The sequence below is a fragment of the Sinohyriopsis cumingii genome, chromosome 2, assembly GCF_028554795.1.
Source record: "Sinohyriopsis cumingii isolate HCF-2022 chromosome 2, ASM2855479v2, whole genome shotgun sequence".
In the NCBI taxonomy this organism is placed as follows: Eukaryota; Metazoa; Mollusca; class Bivalvia; order Unionida; family Unionidae; genus Sinohyriopsis; species Sinohyriopsis cumingii.
Window position 1 is genome coordinate 5,542,287 of NC_142962.1, and position 18,825 is coordinate 5,561,111.

The window sequence follows — 18,825 nt, forward strand, 5'->3', positions numbered from 1 at the left end:
GGATGAAGATTTTGAAGCTACTGACCTTGGACTACGTACTTATATAATGAAATCATTGCCATTTTGTTTAAAAAAGAGAAAATGTATGAATGTGCAATATTCATAGATCTCACATTATAGGTTTTAGACCCACATAGAGATGCTCGATTGCTTTCATGTCATTTTTCTTACAAATGTTCAATTGCGCCATACATTTCTGTAACATTTGTCGATACAATATTGCAGTAGATTAAAATAAAAATTTGGCCCTATATGTAGTATTATATCAAAATGTTTGAACTTTGCGTCACACGTACAGTTCCATAATTTAACTTTTCTTTAAGCATGTATTAACAATTTTGTATGTGATTCTTTTCTTTTCTTGAATGTCCAATAAAATCGTCTGTTCTTATGAGACTTTCTGATAGCCACATATTTGATCTCGAGTTGTAACAATGTTTCAACATTATTTTCTACCCAGCTTTTTTATGTTTTGTGATCTACACTAGGAAAACGGTAGCTTGGAAATTATAAATTAACTTTGATAGCCACTGTGTGCTATTTCGTTATGTTGTAAGTTTTTTTGTTAAAAAAAAGCTGTTGATTTCTTTTAACTTTACTTTAATCCTTAGAATAATCGCTACTAATGATTTTCTAAAACGAATTAACATATTAGATGACAACAAATGTACTTTCTATAAGAGTGAAAATGAAAGTATTGAGCATCTCTTTTATGACTGCAGTAGTACTTCACAGATTTGGTACCGTTTTATTGAAGTTTTTGCACCTTTCTGCCCAAATATTGTACATCTGTCCAAAAAAGAAACATTCTTAGGAAGTGAACAACTGGACAGTTTGGGTAATTTCCTGCTTATTTTGGCAAAATATTATATTTATACTTGCAGATTCAATATGAAAAATCCTTATATTTTTGCTTTTAAGCAAATAGTTGCAATGCATAAGAACATTGAAAAATACAATGCCAAGGTAAATAAAAAAGAGGACCAATTTCTTCAAAAATGGACCTCAATAATGAACATGTAACTTGTCTCTGACTTGATGGTAAACAGGAACAAAATACTGTAATATCACTGTAAGTCCACGTCACCTAGATTGTGTGCCATATGCATGTGTGTATGCGTGTGTTTTATTTTCTTTCTCTGTAGATTATATTTATTATCCCTAGATTATATGATAACCAGAAATGTTTGATTGTAAGGTGACCTTGGGATGGTTCCCCGACCCATTGGTCAACCTATTACGGGGTTAATTTAAAAAAAAAAGTTTTTTTTTTTTGAAAAGTGAATATCTATGTATGCATGTTTTTATAGTTCGGTAATTATTTGTTGCTGTTATTGTAGAATTGTTTACTATATTTTGCAGTTAAATTTATCTGACAGCCATTATGTGCAATTTTGTTGTTGTATTTTATATTAGATTTTAATATTCATGTATTAGCAATAATTATTGTTATTATTAAAAATTTATAAATCTGAAAGGGCATTAGCGTTTGTTTGTCTTTTGTTGCTTATGCTAGTTAGTCATGATATCTTTTCTTCTTTTTGCCTTTCTATCCCATCATAACAATTTTTTGTTGTTATTTTTAAAAAGAAACAACCTCTTAATTAACTTGCAATTTTGATTTGACTTTCACTGCAACAACAACGCAATCACGGTTCCCACAAGTCACAGAATATAGCAAATGTCTATTTAAAGTATAAATTATAATCAACAAAAATAAATTACGCATACACATGTATTAACGATATTGAATGTATGTGAAGCAGGAGGAGTCAATAGTCTTCGCAGATGAAAATATTCTTCCATCATAAATGAAATCGTCATTACTTAATTAAGGCATTACCATTACAAAGATGGCATGCACAAACCAGACGTGGGTGACACTAACTCGTGTTCAGTCTTTGTATGTTATAACAAAGATATAGCAGCAGAGAGACTGAGCCCACCAACTATTTCGTCCAACAGGACCATCTATCGAAAACTTTTCTGATAGAAGGTCTTATTTCACAAAATAAACCCTTCTATCCAGAAACTATGATGACTAAATCCTCTTTTCTGGATAGAAGGGTTATTTCGACAGCGATAACTCACTATAAAAAATGTTTCTTCACATGGTGACGTCGACTACGACGTTGGGGGCTCAGTCTCTCTGCTGCTATCATGTAAAATATTTTAGGATTTCTGTTGTGAATTAAAAATTTAAGTTAACAATAATGGCCAACATTGGAGAAGCACATTCCGCTAGACTAGCTCGAGAGCGACTAGAAGCAATAAAAAAATTTCTTCCTGTGCGAGATAGTGTCAGAGAAAAATTACAAATGAGGCAGCAAATTCAGGAAGGTTTCGCAGAGACCACAGGGGAATTATTTAAACCTATCACTGCAGTCACTGGAAAGGTTTTAACTGCTATCAAAGGAAGAACTCCTGAAGAGGCTGCAATTGAGGGTGGAAAACCAGAGCAAGGTTTGCTTCAAGCAATAGAACAACTTAGTAAACAACAAGTAGCAGCCGCAGCTGATCCAGGTGCAGTAGGTCCACTTGCAACTGTCAAGGAAACATTTATTAAAAAATTTACGGAAGATGGCATCAAAGAAATAAGAAATATTCCACTGAGTAACGTAGAGGAGCTTAAACAGTTTTCTGTTTGGATCGTCAAAAATTATCATCGCAGACATGAATTTTTAAACCCAGATGCTGCTAAGGGTATGTCTCAATCCGAGTGGAGGGATTATGTGTATAAAATAAATCGAGGTATCTCCCGAGTATCTCCAACTGATGATACCTATAATTTTATAAAAACAGGAGTAATTGGGGTTAATAAAGAACTGAGAAAACAGATAGAAAAAAGAAAAGAAGAGGAAAAAATCGCGAAAATACAAGCGAAGGAAGAGCGAAAGAAAGTTACAGCACAGAAACATCAACCACCGCCACCTGAACAACAACAACCTAAACGAAAAGGAAGACCTAAAAAAGAGAAACCAGCGCCATCTTACTCTGCTCTGAAAGTAGAAGAGGTTCCGGAAGAAGGAGATGTTCTTGAAGAATTGGAGTTGCTGAAACCTAAAACTGGATCGGGTTTTATTCCCTGCCCTGATAATATCATCAATGATATATCACGGCTAGAAGTTCTCATCGGAGGAAAACGTGCCGGAAATAACTCTCCGGAAATAATTAATGAAGCGGCTGATATCTGTCAGCGACTATTTCGCGGCGGCATCACGGATTCTCACATCTATCGAGAACTTATTGATGAGCTCATCGACGATTAGAGAAATAATAATTGAATAGCATGATAGTACACAATTCTCAACGCAGACCAGTCATGGTCAGAGTGATAAATTCACGACTACCCGTATGCAGGATGACTTGTGGAAACGGTTTCGGTGATGTTGTTACGAGTTTCTTTGCTGGAGTGGCACCTAAAGCAATACCGATCGTAAAACAACTAGGCATGAAAGCCATTGATGTTGTTAAAGATAAAGCTATTGGCGCTGTTGGTAGCGCTGCCGGTAAAGCATTCACGTGGGCCAAGGACAAACTAGCACGACTGGTGCGCAGAAAACCCCCGCCGGTAAAATTACCAGCCACCGCAGACATGCCAGCGGATGTCAGTAAAGTAATAAACGAAGCCGCAAATCAAAAGCTAGCTGCGCTAGTCAACGAAATTCTTGAACAAATAAACACGAGTTTGGTCGCGGGAAGTGGTCTTCGTTTTAGACGATAACTTTTACAATAAAATGTACAAACTGGAATCCGACACAGCATTCGACGTAGACGCGCCAGCCTCTAAAAATGAATCAGTGCGTGATTATCAGTATTATTCTTATGACTCACGAGAACCAAACAGAAAAGGACGAATTGAACTTCAGGTTCAGGATACAAGTAGATATTTCCTGCCTGCTGAAGCATTTATTGAGGTAGAAGGGAAAATTATAAAAAACGATGACACAGAATACGGACCCAATGTTAAAGTCGGTTTTATCAACAACGGAATTATGGCGCTGTTTAGTAGCGCTATTTATATGATTGATGGAAAAAATATCGAAGCGATTCAGAATGATGTCGATGTTGCCACAACAATAATTGGTTTAGCGAGATATTCTGATGATTATACAAGATCATCTGGTCCATCAATGATGTTTGCCAAGGACACTTCTAATTTTCCTAACAGTGATCAGTACAATATTAGACGACCAAGAAACTTTGCCGCCAACGCTGACGCTGATGTGAATCCGGTGGTTCATGGTGCTAATGCAGAATTTAATTTATGTTTCGCTACACGCAGACAAACGCTAGTAGGTGATAGCAGAAATTTTTCATGTGCAATTCCGCTGTCTCATATCTTTGGATTTTGCCGGGATATCAGAAAGGTAATTTTCGGAGCAAAACATACAGTCGTGCTTGTTAGAAAAGGCGACGACAATGATGCGCTATGGCGACCTATAGGTGACCCTGGTAAAGTAGAAATAACAAAACTATCACTGTGGATGCCAGTGCTGTCCCCTGCACTTGCCCAAGAACAGTGACTGCTTTATTTCATGGATCAGGGTGGCAAAACGCTGCTATCGTGGCTTACAACAACCACAGATAGTATTCAAAGTACCATCAATGGTTTATTCACGTGGAATATAGCAACACAGCAGGGGGTTTCAGCGCCGCGACATATTTTCATTGCTTTTCAGGATGTTGCACGATTAGGTGATCAAACACGTTCGCATATGATATTTGATCAACTTGGTGTCACTGACGTTTCTCTGAAAATAAACGGGCATCAAGAACCAGCTGAAAATATACAATTAAATTTTGCTAACAACCATGTTGCACGTGCATATCACCGATTGACAAAGTATCTAGCGCGTGATCTAAATATCGACACTGGTTTGCAAATATCACAGTTGGATTTTATATCTCATTATCCAATCTATTACTTCTCGCTGGAGCATCTTGATTTAACCAGACAGTCTGTCGTTGATATTCACTTCAGGGCTACCGTGAATAGAGGAGCAATAGCTAATTACAGAACCGTCGCGGTCATACTTTCCGATAAAGCAATGTTGCTTGAAGGTACTGGCGGCCGAATGAGAGTCATCGATGCTCCCGAGAAAGCTTATAGGTTTTCGAAAACATGTCAATTAGATCAATCTCTGATAAATAAAATGTAATATCATCACGCTAACGTCGCTCTGACCCCTGGTCAGATCAACAAATTGAAATCAAAGCAAGCATCGGCGTCTGGAACGTCAATAACACTTAAACACGGACAGCTTAGTGGTGGTCAAAATAAGTTATCGGTTACTCAAACACAGCTTAATCAAATCAACAAGGCAAGAGCATCAGGAAGAGGAATCAGACTTGATTTTACTGCCACAGCTGTCCGTGACATGGTTAAGTCCGGTGGAATATTTCCACTTATTCCAATACTTGCCGCAACACTAGCACCAGCAGCAGCCGCAGCAGCAAAGGCAGCAGCGTTAGGAGCAGTTGGAACCGCAGCAGGAATGGCCCTTAAGAAAGCAGTTGGAAAAGGATATAACAAACGAGGAGGAGATATATCACAAATAGCACCACTCCTAGCGGGACCATTGCTTGCTGCTAGAGCATTTCAACAATCTAGAAATTTTGGACCAGCTCTAGCAAAAGTAAAAGCAGCAGCAGCATCAGCTATAGCAAGAGCATTAGCATCAAGACAACTACAAACAGGATCAGGTTATAAAAAAACAGGCCGCGGTCTAAGACTCCCAGGAACTGCCGCGTCATGGTACCCAAAACGGTTTTAAAAACGCTTCCAGCAAGCTATTTTGATTTACTTGATGCTGTCGCGCAGTTACGTACAAAGAATTTCAGAGGTGTATTTATGCGAGATGAATTACCAGCACGACCGAACAGCACAGAAACAGGAATTATTAATCTCGACAACAAGGAAGGTCCTGGAACTCATTGGGTTGCTTACGCGATCAATCCACGTGGAATTATCTATTTCGATTCGTACGGTCTAGCACCGCCAGTTGAATTTCTTCGATACGTAAAAAACATCCCCCTGACAAAGTCAGGGACGCAGTCAAAGATTTGGTACTCAACGTTACCAACACAAACACTGACCGATCCTCCGATATGCGGCCGTGAAGTATTAAATGTTCTTGATGCGATCTCGAAATCAGCGAGTCCTCCTCACAAAGTCGTGCATGAATACACCACAAATTTAAACAACCCCATAACTAATAATGGTTGATATTTACGGAAGATCAAGCAGAACAAAGGAAGAAAAAAAAGATATTGATTTATCAGCGTATGCGACCAAAGATGAAATTGATAATCTTTTAACGTTAACCGGGATAGACCCAGATGAGGTTGTTATTTTTCAGGACAGGCACGGCAAACTAAAAACCAGTAACATTAAGTGGAATGACATAATTCGCAGGGTTATTGGAGCTACCACGGACAACATCGTTGTATTCACTGACAGCGGCAGAATCAGAGATTCGTTGATATCAATCGGGGCGCTTCGAGATGATGCACAGAAGGCTGCAGAAAGACGTGTAGCAAAGACCGGTGATACAATGACAGGTGAACTCAGCATGAAAGGTAACAAAATAACTGTGTTAGCGGGTCCGGAAGGTCCCGAAGATGCCACCAACAAAAAATACGTAGACACAATTGACGGTAAACTAACTACGTTGCGGCCAGAGTATGATGTTCACGTGGGCTCGTTTACAAGACTTCGAAGAAACTTCGCAAAAACTGATGAGGCCGTGGATAAGTTCTTTGGGGTTCCTCCGGTCATCGACTTGAAACTTTCTGAAATCATACCAAATCTTACCGGTAACGCCAACGATATCAATAAGATTAATACCCGGTTAGGTGTAGTCAGAACAGAAAAAAGTTTTTCAGATCAAATCGCGTTGATAGAAAATAACATTAACACGATCAAACAAACACAGCAAGATATCGTATCGGGTATTCCTGATATCGTTAACAAAACCAGTTTGATTAAAGTCCCCACTGGAGTTACCCCCGGGCATATCACCAACATCGTATTCACGGTATCATCGGGATTCGCAACATGGTCCCGACAAAATAATACTATCAAATATACAGCAACAGCCACTGGCGTGTACAGGTTGTCTGTGTTTTCCGCCGCTAAATTTGAAATCTTCACAACGTTTCCATGGTGTCATTCCACCGACAGGTTTTCCGGGGTTTGCACTGTAATACTAAACAGCGGAACCGAAGAAATATTTATACTTGAAGCCACAGACAAGAAATTAACCGCAACATCTTACTGGTGGTGTTTGGAATTCGTCGCAGAAACACCTCAATTGGTTACCGCGTAATTGAAAATCACTGGTGATTTTGAATAATAAAAATGAAATCAGCATCAACGACAACATTAGACGCTCAGCAATACCGGTATGATCAAGTACGAGAATGGCAGGCGACGCTGAAAAACACTATTGACAAATGCGCAACAAAGATAAAAAAAATACAAACGGCGTGTAACTGTGCTGGACACAATAGTGTATTCGGTATCCGCGGTAGTTGCATCCACGGGTGTGCTATTGTCAGCGCTGACACCAGTGACAACTGCAATCGCGATCACAATCACAATTTCAGCATCAACGACGATTGCAGGAGTTGCTAATATTATCGCGAAAAAAATATCCTCGTGCGCGATAACAAAATTACACGAGTATGACCGGGTAAACAGCGCGGCCAACAGCGCCTACTCGAAATTGTCCTCGTTGATATCATCCAGCCTTGACGACACAACAATATCAGATTCCGAATTCAAGTTGATGTCCAGCATATACAACGATTACGAACGTGCAAGGAATTTTAATTTGAAAACGATGAAGATAAATAATGACGGAGATACTTCAAGAGATAGACGCAAATACAACTCCGGTAAGGACCACAATGATATCAATATCCTCGACGCAACCTGAATTCAATGTTAATTTTCCAACTGCAATTCCAGTTACCGAAATAGCGCTGGCACAATTACGAGTATATCACAGTTGGCCCAACATCAGGTCGACATTATTTCACGGACAATCGCCGAATAATTCATTTGTATTTTCGTATAAAAACAACGACGATGGAACCCCAGACTGGGACATTATCACGTTACCAACTGTGAGTTATCAGATAGAAGAAATCAACAAAGAAATACAGCGTCAAATGAAGCGTATCACCGGAAAAGAATCAAACATCAGCATATCAGCACACGAGCCAACGCTGTCCACGATCATTGAAATCTCAACACCCGGGTACGCCGTTGATATCTATAACAGTTCAATCAGAACCGTGCTAGGATGGCCAGAAAATCCACCACCGACAGCGCCGATACCGCCGACACTACCTACACCCGAAAAGTCTGATTACATAAGTGACGCGCAGTCATATCATGGTATTACACCGCCATATAAAGAACTCCTGGATGATATAAAAAAACCATCGTTGCTTAACAACATGACCACCCGTAATGATAACACCGATATTGAGTGGCAACTTTTTCACACACTTCCGGATGGGGGGGAGCCGATGCTAATTATTATTCGTCTAAGCATTGCTACTGAATTTTTTAAAATTGCTAATGTGTTTCACCGAGCACAACTAGCGCATCTACGGTACCGACTCTAAGAACATCTTAGAAATGTACACATTTCCGATATAACAGGTTCACGCAAAGAAATTATTAAACAAATTGAGATATTAAATCAGATTGCCGCAGATATGGAATATTATAACCAGCGAATGATTCAAATAGTACATAACAGTTACCCCCTCTATAGAGAACTATTTCTAAGTATGTTCTCGCTGACCGATGCTGAGCTACCGTATTATAAATTTCCAGGATACGTTTCCCCGGCCACGCTACGAAAATCAGTCACTGATATCGTCGATGAGTACTTCCCGGATATTCTTGACGCGCACAAGCGAATATTACCACCGCCAACTATCTTAACACACAATAATTCCACAGCGAGCGATAGCAGACACATTTCTCCAGGCATAGTAAATATCACTGATGTCGTCGCGGTCAATCTTGTATGTGATGTAATCGATGGCAGCTACAGCGTAACCACGACAACATCGAATCAAGCCCAGCAAGGGTTTATACTGTATTCATTACTCCTAGAGAACCACCTGGATTTTTGATTGTGCAAGAACCAATCAATCCTGTATTTCTGCGGTGTCATAACCCTACGCTGACAAGGATAAATTTTAAAGTCACTGACCAGCAGGGTAGACTTTTGGACCTACGTGGCGAGACTGTTAGTATAAACTTGCTGATAAAATCGTGAAACGATTTCCATCCTAAAGGATTTTCAATGGAAATTCAGGGAATTTCAGAAACGATTTTAAGACTTTCAATTAGCGATATCATTATCATAATAATGTCCAAAAAATCTTCGAATTACCAGAAGTATGATTCCGATGATGAAGATGAAAATGTCTCCGATATTTCCACTGACAGTGAAACACAAAGTGTTTCCGACGCTAGCGTGGAAACACAAGGTGTTTGTGAATCACTAAGTGATTTTGACAGTGATTTTGTTGTCAGTGATGAAGATGTCTCTGACAGTGAAACACAAAGTGATTGTGAATCACAAAGTGATTCCGATGATAGCACTGTGGGAAACGCTAACGACATCACCATCAGCGACAGCACTGTCGTAATAAATTATATTAAATGAACGCGAAAATAATAGTATGTATCAACACGTGAAATGTTCCATCGTTGACAAGCGCGCGCTTGAAGAATTCATCCGAAAAATATTTACCGGAAACCATTTCCCGGGCGTTGTTAAAATAATCATCGATAAGTACGGCAATGATGATTTTTTACTGATTTTCAGCTGAAGCAACTCCGCGAAAACAATATCACGATGATTACTTGTGACGCAGACCAAATCCTCAATGTTGCTCACTCGTGCATTTCACGGGATCATCTCGATAAAATACTGCAGTGAAAATCCTAAAGGATTTTTAAAAATATCTTCGATATTTCCATCCTTTAGGATTTTTAAAAATGTCTTAAAAATATTTTACTTTGTATATATTTTTTTGAAAATCGAAGATTTTTCACTGACAATTTCGCTGATTTTCATAGGGTATCAGCTAGTACAAACCAACGAAATCGGACAGTTGCATAATTTACACAGTAAAAAATAATATTACTTTTTTTTACTTTCGATTTCACTTCTAGGTACCCGATTTCACTTCCTTGACGAAGTCAAGGAAGTAATGCAATCAAGGTGAGGTATTTACTTCGTCATCCGTGACGAAGCTATCATTGCTTTCTAAATTCTCTGGATTTTCACCCTTGACTTCGTCAGCGGACATACAATGCTTCAATTTTCTGACCCGATTATTAATTATCTTTTTTGTTTCATACTCGGCTGCCAGTGCCAGCCTGATCTTTTCGATTGCACGAGACAGTGGAACAAATTCATTTATTTGTGTCTCCGCTACGCTGGCCAGCGATTTATACAAATTATTTTGAATCATCTTTATGAATCGATATTGAGCAGGAAGAATATAACGCCCTGCGCGCTTAGCTTCGTATAATGATTCAAAATCTGACAGAATAGTTTCAACATTTAGTAATATATTAAATCCTTGTTTTTCTAATTTTTTAATAGCATCAATCACATTATTGATATTTTCTTGATTCATATTTATTATATTTTTATATCTTTAAAATAAAAAAAACATCACATCTCCTTTGAGTCTCTAGCTTATCATATGATAGGCTACCAAACTCAGTAGGGGGCGGAAACACTACCCCCGATTGAGCTCCTAAACTGCCAAATAGCAGTCTAGAAAGCCCAGAGGGTGTGTTTGCGAAACGACGAGACATTCCCCCATTTGTGAACCTCCTAGCTTACCATTTGATATGCTAGCAAGGCTCATATGGGGACAACACATAACACATAACTTATCCTAGTACTTAATTCTAACTTATCCTAGGGACGGCACAAACATATAGTATTTACAGTAGAAGCTATTTACAGCAGTTGTATTTTACAATTGTATATATAACTTATCCTAGGACGGTACAAACATATAACTTAATTCTAATTTATCTTAAGACGGCACAAACATATAACTTATCCTAGGACGGTACAAACATATAGACAACACAGACAGATGCGGGGTTATAATTCTACATCCAACGAAGTTGCACACCCACCCCTGAAATCAATTCCGTTGGGGGCAAAAGATCACCCCTGACGGGTGATAACGGAGAAAGTTGTGCAGCTTCGTTGGGGTTCGACCCCCCAACTATTATAAAAACCCTATAAATCGGGCCTGTCGACAGTATGTCCGTAACGAGGATTCGAACATGACATTTGATAGCTCCGGGACGAAAGTCAAACGCGTTACCATTGTGCCACTTTCCAATCTGATAATACAGGGTTTAAAAAATATCATATACTGATCTACCTGTGAAATCAGATAGTTATTTACTTCCTTGTGCAGAAAATCGTCTGCTCGCACCTGTAAAGTGTTATAGCGCTCTGTTGACAGCGTCACCTTGACAAAGTCACCTTGACAAAGTCAAGGGGGAAATAATTGTATCATTGACTTTCACACAGTCGCTGCAGAGTTATCTCCGTTGGAAAATTCTCGTGATAACGAAATATAATTTTCTGATTATTATACTTTTTTGCCAACGCGGATTTGGTAATATTTTCTGCAACTTTTTGTACTGAGGGCGCACAAATACCAAAATGCTTGCCAGCTGCATATATCGATTGAAATATTATTTGTTCATTCGTACCTAAATTTATTGAAGCAACTGCCCTAGACTCTCCCCCCCCCCAGTATTACCAGCCCTACAATTTTCACCTGCGTCACAGCTCTCAGATTGGATAAATTATTATTAAGTTTCTGTCCATCAATGTGATCAATTACAAGACCTTTTTTGATCTCTTCGCGGAAACACTCGAACACGAACTTGTGGTTATAATAGTTTTTCCCTCCAGCATTAAATCTTAGATAACCAGTATTAGTAACAACACCAACTGGTTTTTTCAACCTGCTATTTCTGACTATTCCCTGTCGTGATGCTTCATAATTCTTGATGGTTGGATGTGAGACAAATTCTTGATTCATATATACTTCATGTATTTGTCTAATTTATAATTTGTCTGAAAACCTAGTTATATAATCACTCTCGGATTTTAGCGCGTCTCCGTTATTTTTTTTATTGTAATATCGCTTGAGTTCACGGTATCGTTTCCCCCCACACCCCGCACATAATTGTGTTTTACCTCTGACACCAATGCCACATCGCAGGCAACGAATAGGTCCTGTGCTTCCTCGTTTGATGCTCTGTATATGTTCACCGCAGAATTCCTTCCTGCAGGGCTTACCACAGACTGTTACAGATCCAACTTTTAACCATTGTATATACAATATTTTCTTATTTAAATATTTGTCTTAAATATAATATGACAGTGTTTTCGAAATTATCCGCAGTTGGCGCCGGGAGATTCGATCTTGACAGGCTAAACCCGGATCCACGACGACGGCATCTAACTGATCTGTTTAATATTATCAACGAGGGTAAAAAAGAATTCCACGACGACGGCGCCTCTCATGTATGGTCGTCATTTAAAATTATCCGCAATATTGACGATGTCAATATCATTGACGAACTCTTCTTCGGTGATGAGGTCATCATCGATGCTACAATGACTGATGCCCGAACAAAAACAATTATTGATTATATTGATTTTCATCAGGGTAAAAAGAAATATTTTTTCAGAATAAAATTTATTGTCAACGTTGAAGACGATACGTGGATTATCCGTGACAAACTCGATCCTGTTCTTGCTAACGGAAAGACAATTCTGTTACGCAGCAATTGTAAACCAGGAATGCTGACCGGGATTGATAAACCATATTACGCTCGAGCGTATCCTGTAACCGCAGTCATTTATGGAATATATCCTGTAAAAAAACCAAAAATTGATAAACTCGCTCCGATGCGAATGACTACGTCGACGACTACGTCGTTGGTGTTGAATTGTGTAGCCGAGCGAGTAATGGAACATTTTAAAAACGCAAAACGAGGAAACGGTTTAACCGATCTGCGACGTGAAAAAATAACAGCCTGGGGCGATTCGGTTAAGGATACCGGGGCAACAATAAATGATGTTGCTGCGCTATCAAGTAAATTAAAATGCTCAATAACAGTAAAAACACTAACCGGGGAAATATTATATAATTCGAAGCATTATAAAAAGTCAGGATCACCGATTGAAATTATTGATCATAATTCGCACGCGTGGACTGATGCGGTTACAATATTTCCACGAGACCGTGTTGTCAAGTTTTATTCTGGAAACATATACGAGGTTATTTACGCGCTGAGTAAAACCGACCCTGTGTCGGTGTGGTTATTTAGGAGCTCTGAAGATTCTGAGTATGATCAATTTGTGAGACCCAACGGAGAATTATACAGAACAGAATCGTTGCAACAACAAATGAAAAAACTCGCAAAAACGTATATGAGAAATGCTAGCGATGAGCAGTTATTGGTTAATTGTTTTACAGTTCCAAGTGTTGCCGCTCACGCCGCCAGAGAAAGAAATTCGTGGAGACCAACCCGAAGTCAGTTTCTTTCAGATATACAATTAAGTTGTGTCGAGTATGGTCATGGCGGGTTGTGGAATACCCGATATGACTATCGGGATATGATTTCCGTGGATATGATTGCCTGCTACCCAGGAAGCTTTCTCGGGAACGGCGAGTGCCGCGAATACTTTGCGCGGTTTGGACACCCCACGAACTCGATGACACGAGTCGCCGTAAACGGCGTTTTACCCGACGCTGACCTGACAGGATTTGCTCGCGTGACTTCGTTTGAATTTGCTGCGGGACTTCATCCGATTTGTTATGATTGGTTTGGCAGACACTTCGTCGAAAAGCGCTGGGTACCAATAGTGTTATTGCGATACATGCTTGACAGCGGCATACGGGTATCGTTGACTGTCAGTGAAGCAATCATATGTTATCGACCGCAGACATCAGTTTGGTTGCCAACACCGGAGCGTGTTACCCTCGAAGAAGTTATCGGCGAGTATGCACGAGAGTGTCCAAATACCCCGATGGATGTCATTGTCAGTGAGGCTCCTAAAATTCTCAAGATTAAACTCAAAAACAGTGAAAGCACAGCGAAAGATCTTGGACGAAGAATAATCGGTAAATTTACTCAGGGTGCAGCATTTGATCATAAAATGCATCACTCGCGGTTGATTATCGATGAAGCGGAATTGGATTTTATAATCGCCGACGCGGTTGCCAGAGACATATTTTGTAACAGGGAGGATGTGTTCTTGTCCGACGGGAAAAAGTTGGGCACAATTGTAAGTTATATCGACGGAGAATCGCCTCAATACACACATTTGAGATCTTCAATGCTGGCTTATGTTTCTATAAATTTGTTATCGATGGTAAATCGATTTCCTGGTAACGCAGTCAGAGTTGCCACGGATTCATTTTACATCGACAAGAAATATTCAGAATCACTGACCGATATAATGAAATTCTGCGGCGGAGATGAATGGGGTTCGTGGAGAATAAAAGCCGAGATGTTACACGAGTATTGTGAATCCGCTGATGTTGCAATCGAGGATGATTATTATAAATCCGAGATGCCAGAAATATCTTCCGCACCGTCTGTGGATGATCCAATCACCAAACATAAAACTGTTTATTTGAACGGGCCGGGAGGGTCTGGTAAAACAACTCGAGCGATTGAATTATTTCGAAATTCAGATATGATTGTGCTAACACCCACACACAGACTTGCCAGAGAGATGAAACAGCGAGGAGTCAATTCTTGTACTTATCACAGCTTTTTCAAATACAGCGGCGGTGTGTGGACGCCAGATCGAATGGGAACAAAATATATCAATGATATAATAATTTGGGATGAGATATGTACGGTATCGCTGGAAACGTTAAAAACATTTCTTGATTGGCTGTTAACGAAAAATACTGCAGTCGTTATGTGCGGCGATCACGGTCAACCACCTCCGTTTGTCGGCGCATCTCCTCATCATTGGCTGAGGAATTTTGTTGATTATCACGAAGAAGTGTCTGATGATTACCGAGCACTTGATGCAACGCTGAAAGAATTTAAAACATTAATCAGGCTGCAACCGAATAAAATTCAATGTGAAATCATGCGCGAGATGATTCCTGAAACTTCGATGAGTGACTTTTTACGCGTGTGGAAACCAGACGATTTGATAGTGGCAAGTAGAAAGATAGTCAGAGACACACTTCAACAACAGCTATTTCAGTTACAACAAGAAAAGTTTCCAATGCTGCCAACGCCGTTATGTTATAGACCAACTGATACGCGGTTACAAAATATAGATGTTGATATTCCAGGAAAGACAGAGAAACAGAATTTAGTATTGAATGATATTGTGTTAGTTGACATCGATGCTGTCGAGGATGCACTAGCGATGAATAAATCTCCGTGGACGCTAGGATACGCAATGACCATTCATTGTTCTCAAGGACTGACTATTTCAGATACAACTGTCTGGATCATTGATGATCGAATCGAATGGTCAAACTTAGTTTACGTAGCGGTGTCCAGAGTCAGAAGAATATCTCAACTGCGAAGAATTGTCTTGAAAAATCCTTCGGATTTTCATTCAAACGCTGACAAAATTAATAATGAAAACAACAGCAACATAATAAGAAAAAAACTCGCCGGTTACAAACAGAGTGACAAAAAAAATAATCGCGATTTTGATCTTGACGATGACTTCGTTGTTGCGCTGAAACAACAACAGAATAATCACTGTGCGAGCTGTAATTGTATAATGCTATGGCAGTATTCGAATAAAAATTCAAGACAATTTACCGTAGACAGAAAAGATAACAGTCGCGGTCATACACGTGATAATGTCATGTTGACCTGTCTTGAGTGTAATCGACGTCGGGGTGCCAGCGCTAGTTAAGTCACTTCAGTGATTTTGGCGGCAATTTTGTGTCCTCGGGAATTACCTGAAGTTGCTCACGGGTGAATCCGCGTTGAGGAGCAGTTGAATCTAATCTATAGATTGCTGGTCTGCCAGTAGATCTTGTCACAGTGGATATGCTATGTGTGGTAACACTCCAGATGGGATCAGTCGCTCTTCGTTTACCACCTTCAAGTTCACCTAGTTCATATAAATATCTTACAGTAACATTACCCAGTATTTGCTGTTTTTCTTTCTTTCGTTGTAGTGGTATATTTTTTTGAAAAATACCTTGTGTTTTTGTGATCGCGATGGCAGGTTTCATGTTGGTGGTTCGGGTAATTTCATTATTTAGCGCAGTTATCACGCTTGGTAATCTTGCAACCCATTCGCGCGATCTCGCATCTTGAAAGAATTCCTTCGCGTATTGATATCCAAATAACCGCTCAGCAAGTGTTCTATTGAATCGCTCAACAATTGCCTGATCACGGTGAATTTCAGTATGTCCTCGTCGTATGGTGACGTTATGTTGTTTCATCAACGATGATACCGCACCTTGAAATTCTTTGCTAGGATCAACTTGTAATAAATTTGGCCGTCGCAGAGGTCCTCGCCGATAAATTCTTTCAAACGCAGAAGCAACCTCAGATGCTGTTTCAGTTGTTAACGGTTCCGCATCTTTGTATCTACTGGCAACATCAACTATGGTTAACGCGTACTTGTATGTGCGTCTTCGGATAGTATCATGTGGCAGAAATAATATATCAGCTTGATGAACCTCATTTGGTACACTAACATCGAAATGCGCGAAGTGAATTTGTTTAGGGCGCGGTAGATAAATTTGCCATATTGCCTGTCGGGATAACCAATTTTTGGCAACCGCGCGTGTTACTGATGCCGCGCTGGCAAGTTTATCAATTGCTGCGTTACCTCTCCAGTATCCGCTTGGGGAATAATAAATCGACTCCATTATATACCAGTACCTAACGCTAATTTACCTTTCATTGCGGATTTTATCAACCAGGATGTTAACCTTTCGCTGAAAGATTTATCAGGGATGGCATTTAACGCGTGAATTAATTTCACGTCCGCGAGATGGCACTGTTGCAAATCCTTGCTTCGGTAAGCTACATCATGAGCATGGCACGCGCTATCAATAGCGTTTATCGGATACTCACCGGGTTTTGGTTGATCTTGGTCATCAAGTCTGATATCAAGTCGGGTTCCTGGACCACAGTAATTATATCCTGGAAGATGTTTTTCTCCTGGAAATTTAGCCCACGGAGCTCCTGGTAATTTTCCTAACTTGGCTGCGATATCACCTCCGCTTTTTTAAAAATAAATCTAAATTTTTTTGTGCCACATCGTTCACACTTACCCGTGAGCGCTTGTCGATTATTTTTTGTTGTAATTGTTGTCGTATCCGTAGTTGGGGTACGTGCTCGGCATTTCACACAATATAAATCCATATTTATTTTATGATATATCTAATGGAAATCACTGACTTTTCCGCGACAAAGCGACGTGAGCCAATCAAGCATAACTCAGTGCTACCAAATTCTATCCGAATGATTATCATAGGTCCATCTCGGTCGGGTAAGTCGCAGTTGTTACTTAATTTGATAATGAAGTGGATGAAGTGGGATAAATTATATTTGATAGCCCCGTCTGTGGACGATCAGCGGTGTTATCAAGTGCTAAAAGATTTTAACGAAAGTGCAAAATCGATAAACGACGAAGATGTTATTGATTTTATAACTGACATCGAAGAAGCTCCATCCGTCGACGACCTTGATAGATCAATTAACAACTTAGTTGTGTACGATGATGTAATGTTGGATAAACAAAAAAATCCAGCCAGAATATTCTCCCGTGGTCGACACAAAAACACTGATGTCATTTATGTGACTCAGCGGTATACACAAATTCCAAAAGTGATCAGAGATAATTGTAACGTTCTTGCAGTGTTTAACGGAGTTGACGCACACACGCTGAGAAATATTCATCAGACTTGGTGCAGCGGAGACATGGACATAAATAGATTCAGAAATTCCTTCAGTCATGCACAGCGAAAACCACACGGGTTTGTGACGATAGCGTTGCATGATCCTAGGACACGATACCGAGTTGGGTTAGATACATTTTTTAATTAAAAATCCTAAAATATTTTACATGATAGCAGCAGAGAGACTGAGCCCCCAACGTCGTCGTCGACGTCACCACGTGAAGAAACATTTTTTATAGTGAGTTATCGCTGTCGAAATAACCCTTCTATCCAGAAAAGAGGATTTAGTCATCATAGTTTCTGGATAGAAGGGTTTATTTTGTGAAATAAGACCTTCTATCAGAAAAGTTTTCGATAGATGGTCCTGTTGGACGAAATAGTTGGTGGGCTCAGTCTCTCTGCTGCTGATATTATTGATTCGCTTCACTTCCAATGTTTTCTTCCACAATTATTATATGCCTTCTTTTAACTTTCTCACATTCAGTAACTTACGTTATTTTCTTCTTTGTTGATTTTACATAGAACAAGTAGTAGCGTGTCGCAATTATTTTCATTATCATTCAGGTACGATTGTGTATACGGCATAATGATTCTCTACTGGACATTATTTATACAAATTTCAGTAAAACAAGGATTTTTTATATTTACATATTAGTTACTTTAACTAGACATGATGCTAGTAATTGGTAACTGATACATAAAAGGGCCTTTTTGGGTCGGGCCATTTCCGACTGGGCCTTTTAAGCTTTAGTCCGTTTTGGTTGTGGGCCTTTTTGGTACCGGTCCGTTTTGGCCCTGATACTTTGGAAATATATTAGTGAGTAC